Genomic DNA, 18,584 nt, shown 5'->3' with positions numbered 1-18,584 from the left:
AGCCCCTTGGCCGACCCCCAAATTGGCATCCACACACCCATAAACGCTCCTCTTCAAGTCGGCCTTGCCCTCACGCAAGCCTCCTTCCAAGTCGCTATAAAAAACTCCCAACACTTAGTCGCATTCATAAGTGTTACTGGTTTCGTCGCTTTTCTGTTCACGGTTTCGTCGCATTTCCGTGTGCGCTCACCCGCCCGTGTGCGCTCACCCTCCCATCGTGTAGACCCGCCCGTCTGTCGTGCAGACCCGCTTGCCGTGCAGCCTCACCCGCTTGTCGTGCAGACCCGCCCGCCTGTCATGCAGACCTGCCCGCCAGTCGTGCAGCCCGTGCCCGCCCGTGCGCCCGCGCCCACCCGTACACCCATGCACGGTGACTTCGCCCGACGCCCGAACATGCCCGTATCCAAGGACCTTACACCTAGAGTGGTGTATTCGACTGAGGTTGTGGCAGAGCGTAAGCTTGAAATGACTGGCTGGATCGCTAAGCATGATACTGAGATTCATAGGACCAAGGAGGGGGTGTAGACCAGGAAGGATGTATAGGGGATCCCCAAGAAGGTATAGTTGTGGTTTGGTTACGGTTGTAATATGCATGGGATGACCCTTGCATACCTTGTTGGTATGGTCTAGGCCCAGGAGGTCTCCTTTGGTTGATGTAGCAAAGCTACTATATGACCCCCTCAACTCCTTGATATACAACTTTAAGTCCGGGTAAAGAAGGGAACTTCACTGTGGAGTGGTTTCCTTCATAGACCGAGCAAATTTCAATACAGGTCAATGGACATTCATTCCTAGGATGCCTCCTAGGGCATCTAGGACAAAAGATGGCCAAGGCTCTCTCTGCTTCCTCTTGCTTCCATTTTGATATTCATGGTGTCCAATTGCAAGGCAAGGGTTTGCAGCATCTCACTTTTGAATTCTTCCAATATATTTCCAATTTCACCCTTGATGGTTGAGTTGGAAGATGATGTACTCGCCATAGGTTGACTACTCCTACCCTTTTTCTTGGTTGCCCTAGAATGGTTTCTAAAGACAGTCTTGATGTCCTCATAGGGTAATTGGTAGATATATCCTCTTGCTAAAAAATATAAGGTATCCATAATATCTTCCCTTACTCCTCTGAGCAGGACCAACTTTATTCACTCGGGGTCAAGTGTGCACCTGGCCCTTTTATAACTGAGCTGGAATATTTCTTCATGGTCTTCTAAGGATTCATCCTGGCCCATGGTCATCCTAAAAATTTCTTCTTTAATATCCTTTGACCTATAGTAGTCCTGATATTTGTTGTTAAAATCCTATTGCATCTGATCCCAAGTTGTGATGCTATCTCCAGGTAAACCCATGAACCAGCGCAATCCTACATCCTTGAGGGTAGATGGAAACAGTTTTAACTTTTTCTCATCCTTTGTATAGTCATAGGTTCAGCATATAACAACAAACTCAAATAGGAAAGTGTCGAGGTCCTCTATGGTTAAGCCATGGAAATGAGGTAGGGAAGAGAGGCTTATATTATTCATCTTGGTGTCCCCATTGGTTTCCCTGATGGGGAAGGCACCCTCAACTCTTTTTCTATTCCCTCTATCATTTCGGTTTTCAGCCATTGGTTCAGTAGGAATGGGTTCCTCTAGTTCACAACCACCGAAGAAGAGAGAAGGTTGGCTGTTGGATGTAGTGGGGGTATTTGGCAAGAATTTCCCTAAATTGTCCCTATTCCTATGAGGCATGAAAGGAAATGTTTTTGGGTTGGCTTTCATAATATTTTTTTTAAGCTGGAAAGTACTTTGCAGAAATGAAATTGTTGATTGAATGAAAACTACTAACAAAAAAAAACTAATTGCTGAATTGAAATTCTACTTGCAGAATGGAAAGGAAAGCAGATAATGACAATTGAAATAAGGGAAGCTACTAGATTACTTTTGCAGAAATAAACTAATGGAAGAAAATTGGAGACTAGAAATAGAAGAAAAGAAAGTAATGATCACATTCTACTTAGACACCTCCCTGGAAATGGTGCCAAAAAGTGATGAGCACCAGTATTGCAGCAAGGATGTTGCAACTCCTATGCTACCAACTTTACTTATCAACCTGGGGTTTGTAAAAACTTGGAGGTGACAGTGGTATATGCACAAGTAAAAGTGAAGGTCCTGCTTGTTGTCACTATTCATTCGGTGAGAGACCCTAGGGGTTCCAAGCCAGAATTCTATAGAGTTAGAAGAAGCTTGATTCTTTGATGGAAGAAGAGAAAATTTATTCTAAGAGAGCTACTCTACTGTAGTAATGAGGAAAACAACAACATGTAATGCTAAATCACACCATATCCTAATTAACCATTTAAACAACTATGCTAAGCAGAATTGCTAAATCAACACTAACCTAATGCTTCTATCTAAGTTACAGAAGTAAAGAGAATCAAACCATACTAATGTGTGAGTAAGAAAACTAAACTAAATTTGTTTTCACTTTTTTTGTTTTCTTTGGTAAAATCAAGCATGCAATTTAATTGTTCTTATGGATGTAACAGGTGGATGGAAGGTGGTTAAGGATGGCTAGAAGGTTTAGGGAGTGGTTGGATGGTGTGGAAGAGTCCTAGGAGGATTTTTGTGACTTCCTAGTGGTTCCCCAACAATTCAGCCTCAAAACAGGCCATTTTAGGAAAACCTACAAGATGTACTAAAAACCTACAGGATGATTTTGTAGGAATCACAAGAAACCTATAGGATACAACTGAGAGATAATTGTGATGTTTTGAAGGTTTTGGAAGCTTGGAAATGGTGTGTGATGAGTGGGATAGGGTGTTAGAAGGTCTAGGAATACTCATGAGTCAATATCCAAGAGAAGAGGTGGCTAGATTCACTCAATGTGTCTACAGGAATTTCAATTAAAAAAAGGACAAAAAAACTAGTGAGGGTGATGGTGGAACAAGAGATCGTTGAGGTGGATGAGGTGGAAGATGGATATTGGTGATGAAGTCTAGACCTCCTCCTGAAGTACCTTCAATGCTTAAAATGTGTGCGTCTTCCAAGAATATGCAACAAGATACATTCTCATAAACTAGAAAAGCATGAATCAATTGCCCATATTATGCACGAAGAAAGTGCTGAAGGGAATGAGAAAATGAATTTGATCTTATTGCAAAAAGAGAGTGATGGAAAGAGATGACAATGCAATGAACCAAGTACTGAATCAAGATAACAAACTCCAAAGCTGATGCAAGAACTATAAATATATGTTTTTGGGGTTGCTGAAGGTCTCTTCCTCAAGTCATGGTCCCAGAGGGAGGAGGTGAGGCCGAGACCCCTGTTGAAAACCTTACAGTGATATTTTTCTCCTTGGTAACCTGCTAATTGAAAGAAGGCACAAATGGAAGCAAACTAAAATATAACCGATCTACTCTACACTGTTTTAATGGAAATGCAACTACTTAAGGAAATGAACAATTAAACCTAAACCATGAATTTATGCTCGTATACATGTACAATAAAGAGGAGCCTTGGATTTTAGGGTTGGGCTGTTACAATAAAAAATGTCACCATGGCTATTTACAGTTGGTATGGCTCTATCAACAGTCATACTACCCTCTTGAGCAAGTCTTATGCCTCTACTATTCATGTCAAACTCCAAGAAAGAGAGAAAGTCTTTATAAACATGTTTATCTCTGGGTACGCAGGTTCTCTCAAGCCTTGCTTGCGGGTACGCACCTTTTGTTCATAAGGTCTGCGTCCAAGGACGCTCTGTATATAAAGGGGCAGGTGCGTCCCTCTGAAAAGGTTAAAATGCGCAAGTTTTATCTTCAAAAACTTACTTGTGGTCATTTCTAGAGCATTCTAGAAGGTTGTTTGATGTGTATTGAGCGCCTCCAGATGGTTCATGCACTCCTATCAAAAAGGAACTTATCCCATCAATAAGGGAGTGATCCCATCCAAAGAGGGGACTATCCCATTGATGGTGGACCTGATTAACTTCCTCTTGAGCACTATAAAAAGAGGCATTGAGCCAGAAGGAAGAAGGTTGAAAGCTATAGATTTCTAAGGGTAAATGCTGCAGGAATTAGGACTCCCATTTAGAAGCTTGTGAGGAGAGATTGTCATCTTTACTTGTTCTATTTGGAGGTGGGTGAGCTTTGTCAAAGTAGAGGAAGACTCTTGTGGACCCTGGAAGGAGCTTGCACAACACCAAGGCTCAGGTTGTAATGGTTCCTTTTGATTACCTTTAATGCAAATTGGTCCATTCTTCTCAATGACTTGTTGTTAATGGGTTATTTCATGTACTCCTTGGTCCATGTGTTGAATATGCTTTGTTTTATGTTATAATCAGGTGCTATTTAATTGTTTAACTGTTGGTGATTGCAGGTTTTGTAGAAAAGGAGGAGCTCATCTAGATCAACAAAGCTTGGACTTCTACAACAGCGTTTGGACAGAGGTAAGAACGAAACACTTGATTTCTCATATCATAATGTATGTTTAGAGAAGGATAGCTCCAGTTTGTTTTGTTTGTCATTAGAATGTCTTAGACTTCTAGGAAGGTCAGTTGTGTCCGCACCCTTGACTGATTCCGTGTGACAAATTGGCGACTCCGCTGGGGAAAGATTCCATTGATGAAAAGAGTCTTTTCTTTTGTATGAACTTTGCTTTGAGAAAATTGGTTTATTTTTCTGGTTTTGGCTCTGTGATCTTGTCTCTAGGTGGGTTAGCTTAGGATTAGTTTTATTTTGAGTTTTCTTGAGTTTTTCAGTAGGACGCACCCTCTGAGTGCTGCACAGTGCGTCCCTGGACGCACTTTTGTTGTGTGCATAGAGCGGGCCCGCACCTGTGCTAACGGGTTGCCTGCGTCCCCTGCCAAAATTTGAGAAAAATCCACTTTTTGCCTTTTTTGCTCTTAGATTTTGTTTTTTCTTAGTTTCTTCTGCTTAGATTCATCAGTCCCTTTTCCAGAATCTTCACCTGAACTGGTTTCATTAGCATTGAGTGTTTTAGTGGATTTCGTCGAAGTGTAAGCCCTAGGGTTTGATTTTTAAGTAGGTCTTGTAGTGACTTTAGCGGTAGGAGTTGTCAAGCCTTAGATATCTCTGGTTTTGTCAACATTCTAAGAAGTCAGACCTGTTATAAAGTCTACTTGTAGGAGCAACTTACCATCAAGTTGTCTTTTGGGCCAATTTCGAAGTGCTTGTTGTTTAAGTCTTGAATTCCATTTTACGAAAAGAACAAAAAGATTTGAGTTTTGTTTTGACTAGTCTTTTGATTCTGCATTAGCTGGTCCTTGATTTGATTTTGATCAAGTAAAACATCCTAGAATCGTCTTTGAGAGCTTTTGCCTTGTTAGGTTTGCTTAGAGTAATCTCTCTTTTGATTTTCTTGTGAGTCAAGTTTTCATAGTTTTGTAGCTTTTGAGATTGTTTTTTGTTAAAGATAGGTTTACATGCTTTATTAAAAAGAGAAAATACAAAAATATCTCCTTTGAAAAGTTTTGTTTCAAGTAGCTTTGAAAGTTTTGAAAGAAAAAGAGTTTTTTGTGCAAGTAAAGAGTGGTTATGTTTGTGTGCTCGAAAAGAAAAAGAGAATTGTTTCTTTGATTGTCTTTTCTAAGGAAGTTGTTTTCTTTAAAAATTGCATTCTCTCAACTCTCTTAGTTAAAGAATTTCATTGAAAAAGCAAAGTAGCATAGATCATCTTAGGTGCATCTTTGTAGTGGTTGGAGTCGAGTCTACACACCATTGGTTTCACTTCCATTACCTTGTGACTTTAAAGAACAACCATAAAAGTAACGCTTAAAGTAAAATTGAACTAGTAACTTTTATTTTCTAGGGCCCTGAAGCATCAATTTAGATCAGGCTAGTGTCTTGGAGTAGGTGAGTACTTAACTCTCCAAGACAGTAAAACCAAAAAAGTAGTCGATCTTGTGATAGAATCAAATCCAATTGTTACATTTACACTCTGGGAAAGCTCCTCTTAAAGGCGAAGCACGAGCTCGTGTCTGAAACAGTGAGGGGATCATTCCCCCCTCATTGGGAACGACGCCAGACAGTACGTATTACAAACGGTAAACCTCGGATTAACCATTGTCGAGGAGCCAGGGGTCACTTATCGGTAAACCTTGGATTACTGTCAAGGAGCCGGTAAGGGGATTGAGCTTGCTACTCTGCCCTTGCGTGCTGTCGGAGTTTAGACTGTTCCCCCAGGTGTACTTGTGGCCGTTGGTAACCTTAGTGACCATAATCTCTAGGATTCTACCCAAGGTGACGGTGGAGGGAAGGTCCCACTGTACCTGGAGCAGACGTCGGCTATACTCACTTGGATTTTCTGGGGGGTTCACTTCACTCGAGACGGTTAAAGTGGAGGAACTTGGTCCAGTCTATTCATTAAGCAGGTTGTCGGCGTAACTGTTCCACCCGCCATTTCTGTACTGAATCCAGCGAGGTTGGGCCTAATCACCAACTAGCATTTTTGGTCCAGAAGAATACTGTTTGTGTTTGGTTTGATGCCCTAGATTCTTTAGGCGTGTGATTCACATTTGTTTGGTTCTTTAGAGACTTTAGGTGGTTTGATTTGAAATTTTATTTTGTTTTCGTGTGTAGTAGTTAAAAGTTTTTAGCTGTGGCGGAATTACCGAGACAGTCCCGTAGACTTCGGGGCCAGTCTCCTGAAGTTGTTTCTATGGCCGAATTGTTGAGAAGATCCCGTAGACTTAGGGGTGAACCTCCTCAAGACGAGTCCAGTCATTTAGAAGGTTTAAAGGTCCTTGTAACTCCTCCTAGTGGCAGTAGAGTAGGTTCACCTGAAGAAGGAGAATCTTCCTTGGTAGTCCATCCAGATTACCAAAGTTTAGAGACAGGTTATAATCCCGAAGCTGTTACAGTTTCTGAGCTTGTTGGTAGTTTTTCGTCTGCTAGTGATACAGGCGAAGAACCAGAAATATCCGAACCTGTTACTCCGACTCCTAGTGTTCCTGATTCACCGAGAATAGAAAGAATTATCACCAAAAATCTTCCTGTTGGTTTGATTGCTATAGAAGAACTTGTTCCAGAGGAAGAAATAGGTGTCTCTGATCCTGAAGATCAAATTACCCTTGATCTAAGGGAGCGTGAATCCATCTTTTACAGTCCTCCTAGAAGTACTACTTGGTACCTTTCGTTAACCAATTACTTAGACAACTTTGGTCTAGGTTTTTCTACACCTCGTACTCCTTTTCCACCTGGAGGTATTCATACTCCTGTAAATATGTCTGGTCAGTCATCTGTGTTTACACAAAGTCCTGAAACTTTTTTACATGGTGGTCCTTCTGTTCCTACTGGGTATCAATCTCTTTCTGGTACCTTTTCGGGAGCATATCCTCAACCCATTGATCATGGGTTATTAGTTGGAAACAGTGGTAATGTACCATTGAGTGTAGGAGACATTTACATGATGTCAGGTTCAGTTCCCGTTACCCAACCTCAAGGTGGCCAATTACCGCCTAGGGGGAAACCTTCATTAATGCCTGGGGGGCAACCTCAAGGTACTTCATTCGTGTCTGGGGGGCAACCTCAAGGTCAGTACGCTCCTATGGGGCAATACATACCTCAAGGTCAACCCCAGCCTCAATATGTACCCCAAGGTCAACCTCAGTATCAATATCAACCTCAAGGATGGCAACCTCAAGGATGGCAACCCCAAGGGTATCAACCCCAAGGGTATCAACCTCAAGGATACCAACCTCAAGGTCAAGGTCAACCCCAGTACCCGTATTTACCTCAAGGTTATCAACCTCAAGGTCAATACTCAGGTCAAGGTTATCAACCACCTCAAGGTCAATCATATGGTCAAGGTATGGGGACTGCCCCTTACAATTATCAACCCTATCCTCAATCCGGCTATGGATCTCAGTACCCTCAACCTGTTATGGGTCAATACCCTGGAATGTTAGTGTGGGATCCATCACAGGGTCAACAGATGTTGCAGCCAAGTATACAGTCGGTACCTCAAGCAGGACAACCTGTAGTTCCTGGTCCACCCCAGCAACCGCAACCTGTCCAGTCAAGTGTTCAGACCTCTGTAACTTCGGTAGTTACTCAGCCGCCAATTGCACCTAGTACTCCATCTCAAACGGCTGCTGCAACTACCGCCACATCTACCATACTTACTTCTGGAGTATCGACGGCTCCGGTTTCTACTGTCTCTGTAACCACTCCTCAGACATCTGTACCGTTGTCTGGATCTACGATTCAAACCACAGTCCAGATGCCTGTAGGCCAACCTGGTATAAGTACGGTTGTTACTACTCAACCTCAATTTGTTCAACCTCCGTACCAGGGACAGTATCAACCTGGGCAAGCTGTCCAACAACCGGTTTACCAGTATCAAACGTATCCTGGGTACACTTATCAACAACCTCAGCAACCCCAGTACGGTCCGGTTAATCCTGGTTTTCCAGGAGGATATAATATCCCAAATGCGACTCCTGTTCCTAGTTATCCTGGATATCCTCCTCCTTGGGCTGGTATTGTGACCCAGAGTTTTAGAGATCCTAACCGGCAGTTACCGTTTATCGCAACTTTGGATTTACCAGACTTGACGCGCCTAACGAACGATCCAATTCAATATCTTCCGTTCTGGCCGCCAATGCCAAATAAGTTGCCCAGCGATATACCCAAGTTCGAAGGTAAGTCTGGAGAGGATCCGTCCAATCACGTGATGACTTACCACCTCTGGTGTGCTTCAAATTCCATCTCGGATGATTCGATCCGCTTACGTCTTTTCCAGCGTACACTCATTGGTCTCGCGGCCAAGTGGTACATTGAGTTACCACGGGCCTCTTTTTACAATTTTAGCCAGTTAGCTACCTCGTTCTTAACTCACTTTCAGTTACCGGTCAGATACGATAACGGTACGGAGTTATTAACTTCACTAAAACAATCAACCTCCACGTATATTTCAGATCACATTCATGAGTGGAGACGTCGAAGAAGGCTAGTGAAAGTTTTTATCCCGGACCAAATCTTAGCTGAATGGTTTGTTAAATCATTATTACCAAGGATTACTGAAGATGTAGCTAAGGCCGGAGTAGTTACTGAGGAGCAAGTCATTGCTCAGGCACAATACCTTGACTTAGTTTACACGCAGTCGGGTACATTACACGAGAAGATTCCGGATCTTCCAAAGTCGAACCAAATCGCTGCTGCTCCTTCGGGATCTCATGCCGCTGATGGTATGATTGGTATCGTGAATACAAAGAGCAAGAAGAAGTCTTCCAAGGCTTCAACTACTCCTATTATCACTTTGCCTGATTCCCCGACAGGAGAGTCTTCTCCTGAACTTACCGCCGATATTCACGCTGTAGAGTCATCTACGGCCAAATCAAAAAACGGTGGAAAGAAGAAAGGGAAGAAGAAGGCTAAAGCAGACAAGGCTCCGAAGGAGAAAACTGAAAAGTCGGAAACCAATGACGAAAAGCGCAAACCTCGATATCCTTGTCTTATTTGTGAAGAGGATCATTTTACGAGAGATTGCCCTCATCGGGCCGAGGTAGTGAAAATAGTCAAAGGTTCTCCCACTCCTGCTGTGTTAAAAAATCCATTTCCGGAGCAGGAGAATAAGATGATAGGTTCTTCCTCGAATGCCAGTGAAGAACCCATTTTGATGATGTCTCATGTGAGGATTGCGACTCGATCGCAAGATTATGGTAGTAAGAATCCTGTTGATGGTAAGGAAGCAGAATCTTCTCACTCTAACCCATCAACCTCAGCTCCTGGTTCCGATCCACTACAGATCGAGAAACCTAACCCAGACTTAGTAATTAAACCGCCCGCCAAGGGTGTACTTCGAAGGTCTGCTTTCAATCCACATGCGAGAGCGGCCCAGAATTACAACATTGTTGAGGACTTAGCTGTTTCACCCTCAGCAATGTCGGCGTTAGAAGTGCTGCAATCATGCCCAGCACAACGAAAATTGCTTTTGTCGGCTATAGGAGCTGTTGATGTTCAGGATCCGAATCTAATGATCTTCGATCTAGAAAATAGTACACCACGACTCCCCCATCAAATGGCTTTCCAAATTCCAGTGATAGTAAAAAACAGGCCTATTCATCGAACTGTGATTGATGAGGGAGCTTCTACGTGTATTATGTCAATTCAATGTTGGAGATCCCTTGGTTCTCCTTCGTTGAACCAATCCCCCACCATCCTTAAGGCCTTTGATGGCCGTGGGTTCCGTCCGTTTGGTATTCTACAGGAATTGCCTATAGGGGTAGAAGGTAAAACCGTTAGTCTGGATGTGGAAGTGGTTGATGCCCCTCTAGACTACAACCTTCTTTTGGGTCGAAGTTGGTCATATGCTATGACAGCGGTCGTTTCATCGGTCTTCAGAGTAATTAAGTTTCCACATAACGGTAAGATCGTGACTATTGATCAGCTGACATACTTTTCATCCGACCCAGCCTCTTCAGAGAGTATCCAGCATGTCGGTAAAACGACAATCCCTTATAGGGACGTTGGTGTAGGTTTAGTTAAGGATTCCGGTTTACTGGGAACTTTTCCTCTCCCTCCACTCAGCGTAGAACCTTCGTTTGCAACAATTCATATGATTACATCAGAAAACATTATTTATGATGATCCTTGGTATGTCCCATCTGACTCTGAGATAGACTCATTCGGTAATGCTATGCCTTTGAGTCCATATGAAATTGCTTATGAAGCTCTTATGTCTTTTACCGACTTTCATTCAACCGAGGTCGACCAAATGAATGTGGTCAGTGAAGAATCACTTTTCACCTCAACCTTAGAACGGATAGCGTTTCCCGAAGTCGTGTCATCTGACGAACAACTTCGCGAAATCCTAAGTGTAGACGATCTACCATGGGAAGATCTCCATCACAGATCTTCGTTTTTACCTAAGGATGATGCATTTGAAAATGATTTTTCATCTATCTTTACCGCTGAATATGTCAAAGACGCTCAGGATCCAACGAAACATTCTGATTCAGAGTTGAATTTAGGGAATATTTCTCGTACTATTCCCATTGATATTTCAGTGAAGCCCGGAATTGAGGAGAACATTCATATAGGTGCCGCATGTACAGAAGAAGAAATCCAAACTTACAAGGCCCTATTCCAAGAATTCCGCGATGTGTTTGCCTGGTCTTACGAGGAAATGCCGGGAATCGATCCTGCCATTGTTGTTCATGAAATCAAAACCTACCCGGATGCTAAACCCATCCGGCAACGGTTGCGTCAGATTCACCCTCGAAAAGCGGCTGCGATTAAAGCAGAAGTCGAAAAGCTGTTGAAAGCAGGTTTCATTTATCCGATCCCGTTAACGGATTGGGTATCGAATATTGTTCCTGTCAATAAAAAACAAGGAACAATAAGAATCTGTATCGACTATAGGGATATCAATCGAGCTTGTCCAAAAGACAACTATCCTACGCCTTATATCGATCAAATTATTGATGATTGTGCCGGAAGTGAAATGTTTTCCTTCATGGATGGTTTTTTGGGCTATAATCAAATCAATATTCTACCTGCCGACCAACCAAAAACGGCATTCATTTGTCCATGGGGGACATTTGCTTATTGCAAATTACCTTTTGGGCTTAAGAATGCCGGGGCCACTTTTCAACGGGCGATGTCTTACGCATTTCACGACATCAAGCACATTGTGCAACCGTATCTCGATGATTTGCCTGCTCATTCTTTACATCGAGCTGATCACCTTGACCACCTACGAGCAATCTTTATGAGGTGTAGGCATTATCGAATTCGGTTGAATCCCCACAAGTGTGTTTTCTGTATAGAAACAGGTCGATTGCTGGGATTTGTTGTTTCAAAAGCCGGCATTCGCGTCGATCCCTCGAAAGTCGAGGCGATCATCAAATTGCCTCCTCCTTCGAGTTTGCGCCAACTCCAAAGTTTGCAAGGGAAAGCGAACTTTTTACGTCGATTCATCCCAAACTACGCCGAGGTCACTAAAGGTTTTACACGGTTGTTGAAACAGAACGTTCAATTCTTTTGGGACGAGATTGCCCAACAATCTTTTGATGCACTTAAACACGCGTTGACCCATGCACCGTTGTTGCATCCTCCCAACTACAACCAGGACTACTTCTTATACCTCGCAGCTTCACATTCCACCATTGGAATGGTGTTAGTTCAAGAAGATGAATTCGGAGCGGAACATGTGATATATTATCTCAGTCAAACCTTAAATCCCACTGAGTTAAAATATTCGCATGTGGAGAAATTGGCCCTGGCAGCCGTTCAAGCTGTCCAGCGTTTTCGTCACTACATTCTTCTCCGTAAAACTACAGTTATTTCGGATTGCAACCCTATGATTTACATTTTGACAAAACAATTGCTAGGGGGCAAGTACTCTAAATGGATCGTTATCCTGCAAGAGTTCGACTTGGAGTTCGAGAAGTCCAAGTCTAAGAAATCCTTAGTTTTTGCGGAATTGATGTGTGATTTCCCGCGTACTGACACAGAGACTGTGGCAGAAGAGTCCATTGCGGACGAATCTTTGTTTCTTATCAGTACTTTAGATCCGTGGTTCGGGGATATAATCATCTATCTCCAAACCCAAACCTTTCGGCCTGAAGCTTCAAAAGCGGAACGTCGAAAAATTAGGTTTCAATCCCAGCAATACAAAATTATTGGAGATACACTTTATCGCCGGGGGCAGACTTAGTTTTTCGACGTTGTCTAACTCACGAAGAGGCTGAGAGAGTTTTGAATGATTGTCACTCTGGAGCATGTGGCGGTCATATGTCTGGGTATGCCACAGCTCAGAAGGTGTTGCGCGCTGGTTACTTCTGGCCATCTATGTTTAAAGATTGTATCATTGCAGTCCGGAAGTGCCACAACTGCCAAGTGTTTGATCGAAAGATGCGCGCACCACCTGCTCCTCTCCACCCTATAATTGCCGTTGGTCCATTCGCCAAATGGGGTATCGACTTTATTACTTGTAACCCTCACTCGGCCGGGGGGCATGCGTATATCATCCTCGCGGTTGATTATTTCACTAAATGGGCCGAGGCGATGCCTACATTCGACGCAAGCGGAAAAACAGCTGCAGTTTTCATATTCAATCATATAATAACTAGGTTTGGTGTCCCACAAGCAATTATTACTGACCATGGGAGCCATTTTCGAAACCTCATGATGACTGAACTTACAAGCCAGCTTGGTTTGCGCCATGACAGCTCTACTCCTTATTATCCGCAAGCCAACGGTTTGGTTGAGTCTATCAACAAAGTTCTGGTTATCATGATCCGACGAACCATTGGTATTCATCGGTCGAATTGGCACAACATGTTATTTTCGGCGCTATGGGCATACCGAACCTCAGTGAAAACCTCAACAGGGTTCACTCCTTTCCAGCTAGTTTATGGCTTAGAAGCAGTGTTACCCATTGAATGTGAAATCCCATCACTTCAAATGGCTGTCGAATTACTTCCAGCTACTTCCGAAGAGGAGAAACGTTTATTGTACTTAGCTAAATTAGATGAGACTCGACGTGACGCTGCATTGGCAATCGAGACTCACGCGAAGCGAATGAAAGCTCAGTATGATAGAAATGTGACCCCTCGAAGTTTTTCGGAGGGAGACCTAGTGCTCTTATATGATCAAGCTAACGATAAGCTAGGTGCTGGAAAATTCGTTCCTATGTGGCATGGACCCTATATTGTAAAGCGAAAGCTAGCAAAAGGGGCTTATGAGCTAGTAGATTTTGATGGGGACTCTTTGGATAAACCCAGAAATGGACTTTACCTAAAGAGGTATTATGCTTAAATGGTGGGTATGGAGAATTTTTAGTTAGGTTAGGTTTTCTTTCTAGCTAGTTTGATTGTTAGTTAGTCAGTGTGCTTAGCTTAGTGAGTGTGTTTTTCGTCGTTATTCTGGCTTATCTTGGTTTTGCTCTTGATATTGTAGATGTCGACGCCCCTCCAAACATACATTGGATTTGCTGATGGTGCTTGTCGTAGTACACGGAATATCTCTTCCGCAGCTTGGGTTATCTATTCACCCTCTGACGAGTTAGTTTCTATGCATGGGGTAAGCCTCGGTCAAACAACGAATAACATTGCAGAATACAGTGCAGTGGTTGAATTATTATCCGAATCTATTTCATTTGGAATTCGACGTTTGATAGTGAGGTTAGATTCTGAACTTGTTGTATTACAGCTTAATAGAGTTTATGCCATTAGAAATCCTGTGTTATTAAGGTTGTTTTTGAGAGTGCGTCTCTTGGAACGTGAATTTGATTACATTGAATATCAGCATATTCCAAGGTCCTTAAATACATTAGCAGATGCAATTGCTTCTCGAGTGTTGGACAGACATTTACGATAATCATGCAAGTAAATTTAAAAAACATTTCATCATACATGTTAAACAAGATAAGCCGGTAATAGTGATATATATATAGATAGGAGTGTGTCAAAAAATATACATCGTCTTCGATCATAGGTTGAAAAACACCTTATGATCGGCAAAATGATAAGTACAAAAAGTCAAAATGTCACATGTGTCTACAAAGTGACTAGCCAATCACTGGTGGTGCTCCCTATACGACACCACTGCACGGGCTACCTTGCGCAAAAATCTCCTCAACGGTCCAGGGACCGCGACTACGTAGCGCTGAAGTCTGATAGGAATATCATCCATAGAAGTCTCCGGTATATCCGCCGTCAGACGCTGTAGATCATGCTCCAACTCAGTCAGTACCTCTGCAGCCGCCGTGTCCTGTGGGGCCGGTATCGGTGCAACTGGATGTCTTCTCTCGAAAGGCCGGAGGTTGGCTGGACGCTGTGGACCAACATCTGCATTTTGAAAATTTTACTGTCAGTTTTGAGACGATATATATAAAAAACAAAAAAAAATACATAATTTGAAAACTCGTGAAAAATAAAGTACCTCTGTCATCCCATTGTTCTCCCTGTGGAAGAACCATGTCCGGATCACCTCGAAAATCTATTCCGGCATACGGAAAGTCCTGAATCGCGAACACCTGGTCCTCTAACCAGTGAAAATAACTGTCAGTGAATCGAACAACTGCCGCACCCTCGTCCGGATGCCGGGCCATCACCGCAACCCATCGTACCAGCTTTGGCTCCTGAGGACCCGAAATATCAACAGTGAGATGCTGAGGGATCAGCATTGGAATCCTCTCTAAGGCAAAGCTCACGACTATAGGCCCATATCCAAAGGTCTTTAGTCTCCCGGTCTTTGCCTTGGTCAGTTGGGCTTTCAAGTTAGCCAACAGTGCATCACACCAGTTGAAAATGGTGCCTTGGAGACAATCAATTGCCATCCGAAATTGAGACCCAGTAGCAATATGTAAAGTGGCTGAGCCACAAATCCTGGTCACAGTGAAAGCTAAGACCATGAGTTCACGTTGAGAGACATATTTGATCTCTATGCCTTTCTTATGCTCTCGATCAGGTAGGCACCAATCTGCTCGGAGACTATCAAGGGATTGGCCACCCGGCCTAGTCCCAGCCAGATTGAGTTGCTCACCTCTGTTTGGCAAGCCAGTGAGAAAGTAAATATCAGCAGGCTCTATCTCGAGTTGTTGCCCGCCGATATAAAAGCATTGCTCTTGAACATTCCATCTCTCAACCAGCCACTCCAAGAATCTTACCTGAGCTCTCATACCGGGTATGGACCAGTATTTGTATAATCCACATCCTCTTAGGGCATCGAGGGAGGGTTGATGATTGATTGCAGCTTCATCAACCTCCTCATGCTCTCTTTCTCTCCAATCCAGCATGATAAGTGCCCTACACATGAATAAACAGGCATTAAAATTAGTTTTGGGAAATTTCAATGGTTAGTTTGGGAGTTTGGGGTTTCAAAACCAGCGTTTTGCGGAGGACGCACCCCGCGTTTGGCGCACAGTGCGTCAGGACGCAGGTGGCCTAAAGGTAACCTGCGTCCCCCGACCTTTTCCCTGTGTAGGAAAAAGTCGGGGGACGCAGGCCAGCCTTTAGGAAACCTGCGTCCCCCGCAGGGCGGTTTCCAAAACCCAAAACCCCCCAAAAATAAAAAATGAAACTTAAATCAAGACTCTAAACGGATGAAATTGACAAGGAGGATGTTGTGAAATACCTGGAAGAGACGGCGTTCGATTCTAACGGTCGGATTTTCCGTAGCGACCACGGGAAGTTTCTTGTCAAAAGCTCCTTTTTCAACCTCAACAGTCAAACGGTAAAAATGACATGGTAAAAAGTCTTTTTATAGGTTTTTTGGATGAATTTGTTCTTTTTTCACCATGGAAAGATGTTTTTCGATGAATTTTTGCCTATCTTAAACAGGTATGAGTAATGTGTCGCTTTTGTGCAGGACAAAGGGACTTAGAGGGAAAATTGTAATTTTTTCACAAACAAAATATCAGAGTCATCTTTTAAGCCCTTTTCTGACTCCTAAAACATGAAAAGATTGCCGAGCGTTTCTTTTACACTCGTTAAAACGGAATTAAAAGACGGTCCCCTTATAGCTCTTTTCTGACCGTAAAATCAGGAAAAGATTGCCGTGTTTTTGTCGTTTCAAACTCGATACGGAAATAAAACGACGTGTCCTTGATCGCTTTTTACTTTTCAGGTCAGTGACACTAATTATGAAAGTACTCCTTGGTCGCAAGATCAAGGGGTTCCCCAGGTATTATTTTATACTTTTTCGGGCTTGAGGGACACAAATTTACGAAAAAGTTCAACTTGGAGTTTCCTTAAGTTTTTCAGACTCTCTAAAATTGAAAAACGCCGAGTTTCTCCTATACTGGGCTCGTTAAACATTTCACAGTAAAGGACCTGTTCAATTACAAACAGGAACGAACCACTCCTTCCTAGGGTTCGAATCAAAACTGGGTTGGACTCATCCGAAGGATGAGCTTATAATCAAGCATATGTTATCCTCCTCAAGCTTGTTAAAAATAAAGAGGTACTTGCCAGAAATGGTGGGGGAAAAGAGAGAAGAATGAGCCTATTTGTTACCTTTTGTCTCAAAAGAAACTTTATTACCACTCTTGGACACGACACTTTTCATTCACCTGGGTTGGGAAATCTTTTACCTCACAGTCAATCAAACCACTTTTGAAAGTCTTCAACCGGGTTCCGGGGATTAACTTTGAGTTATTTAACACCAAACCATCTGTCGTGTCGTTATGTGTCCAAGAGGTCTGCAAACAAAACTTTCATCTGCAAAATACTTGTCATCCATTTGACCATTCCTGAGTCAGTCCTTACAGCAATATTTCTTCAACTTGAACAATGATTTCGTGTTGTGGGCTTCCCCACAACGGGTCACTTTCTATCGACATCAGCACATTATCTAGAGAGATGACTTAGAAATCGTCAGTGCCTTGAAGTCTGCATGCATCAATGGCAGGTTTCTCGCCTTTGACGTCAGTTTACATCATTGACTTTCGATCGAAGGATTCCGTGAAATGTTCGACATCAACTCATTCATTCACATCTCATGGATTGTACTGGGTACTTTGAGAACCATTGACATTACTGGTGGTCTCTCTCACACTTGTTAACAGTTCACATCATTGACTGGTAATCAAGTGGTTTCTACCATGTTCGACATCGACTCATTTATTCGCATGGCTAGAATCGTACCAATTCGAGAAGTAGGAATGAAGGCCCTGGATCAAATCTTTACCATCCAGGCTGCGAGGAGTTTTGTATTCATTATCTAAGTAGACTAATCATAAACAGATGGCTGCGACCATACTGTGTCTACAAAAGTCTATGATTATGATGTACTGCAAAATCATTCCTGTATCAGAGTAGTTAGTCTGTTAGTTAAAGTTTTTATCTGAGTATGGGAATGCCTACCTCAGTGATGATATAATCTTATCCATGTATTTTGTGTTGAAAATTGCAGGTTCCAACCAGGTTCTCCACGAGATAATCCTCGAAATGATAAAGCGCTTCACCCTTCCTAGATAATACAAAACCCTAATCTATTCCAGGCTTCGCACTTTAGGGGGCAATCTGTTACACTAAAAAATGTCACCATGGCTATTTACAGTTGGTATGGCTCTATCAACAGTCATACTACCCTCTTGAGCAAGTCTTATGCCTCTACTATTCATGTCAAACTCCAAGAAAGAGAGAAAGTCTTTATAAACATGTTTATCTCTGGGTACGCAGGTTCTCTCAAGCCTTGCCTGCGGGTACGCACCTTTTGTTCATAAGGTCTGCGTCCAAGGACGCTCTGTATCTAAAGGGGCAGGTGCGTCCCTCTGAAAAGGTTAAAATGCGCAAGTTTTATCTTCAAAAACTTACTTGTGGTCATTTCTAGAGCATTCTAGAAGGTTGTTTGATGTGTATTGAGCGCCTCCAGATGGTTCATGCACTCCTATCAAAAAGGAACTTATCCCATCAATAAGGGAGTGATCCCATCCAAAGAGGGGACTATCCCATTGATGGTGGACCTGATTAACTTCCTCTTGAGCACTATAAAGAGAGGCATTGAGCCAGAAGGAAGAAGGTTGAAAGCTATAGATTTCTAAGGGTAAATGCTGCAGGAATTAGGACTCCCATTTAGAAGCTTGTGAGGAGAGATTTTCATCTTTACTTGTTCTATTTGGAGGTGGGTGAGCTTTGTCAAA

This window comes from Pinus tabuliformis, chromosome X, assembly GCF_031772625.1.
Source record: "Pinus tabuliformis cultivar Carrire ecotype Pingquan chromosome X, CPIR1, whole genome shotgun sequence".
Lineage (NCBI taxonomy): Eukaryota > Viridiplantae > Streptophyta > Pinopsida > Pinales > Pinaceae > Pinus > Pinus tabuliformis.
This window is presented reverse-complemented; position numbering follows the sequence as displayed.